Source organism: Teleopsis dalmanni, chromosome 2 (assembly GCF_002237135.1).
Source record: "Teleopsis dalmanni isolate 2A chromosome 2, ASM223713v2, whole genome shotgun sequence".
Lineage (NCBI taxonomy): Eukaryota > Metazoa > Arthropoda > Insecta > Diptera > Diopsidae > Teleopsis > Teleopsis dalmanni.
The window spans coordinates 200725983-200726677 of NC_051847.1; positions in this window are offsets into that span (position 1 = coordinate 200725983).

The window sequence follows — 695 nt, forward strand, 5'->3', positions numbered from 1 at the left end:
TCTGCTTTAATATGCTCAATGTATATGTTGTTGTCATTTACAAATCTGTCTTACTACCCCTGTTGAATATATAAAATGAACATATAGAAAATATATCTGTTTTATTTAAGGTATACATTCTTATTTTTAAACTCTTATAAAATAATTCGTTTTATACAATATACGATTCATAATTAAGATCCGTGTAGATCTCCATAGCAAATTTTTGAATATCAGTATTTTCATGTTGCATTAAATACTCCAGCATAGTGAAATCAATGTGATTACGGACCAATGACGTTATGGTTATAAAATATTCTTCTGATCGTGCAATTAAGTTCAGTATTAATTTTAAGATCATTTTTATAATTTCCCAATCGGAATACACCAACATATCGCAAATTGTTGAAATGAACTCCATATTAGCCAATGTGAATATATGGTCCTTTGAACCGGTAGCAGATAAATTCATTAATGCATAAATTGTCTCTTTGTTTACATCAAAGTCTTCATCAGTTAGGTTTATATATATATTCACTATAAGTTGGGCACTAATGTCATCTTGTACGTAACTAATAGGATTTCCTAAAAGTTCGCCTAAACAAAAAAGCGCACTTTTTCGTACCAAACTCTCATTATGTATCACCAATATATTTAAATGTTGTAGAATATTATTTTCCAAAGCGCTTTCTACTAGCTTTTTAGTATCTTTTAAA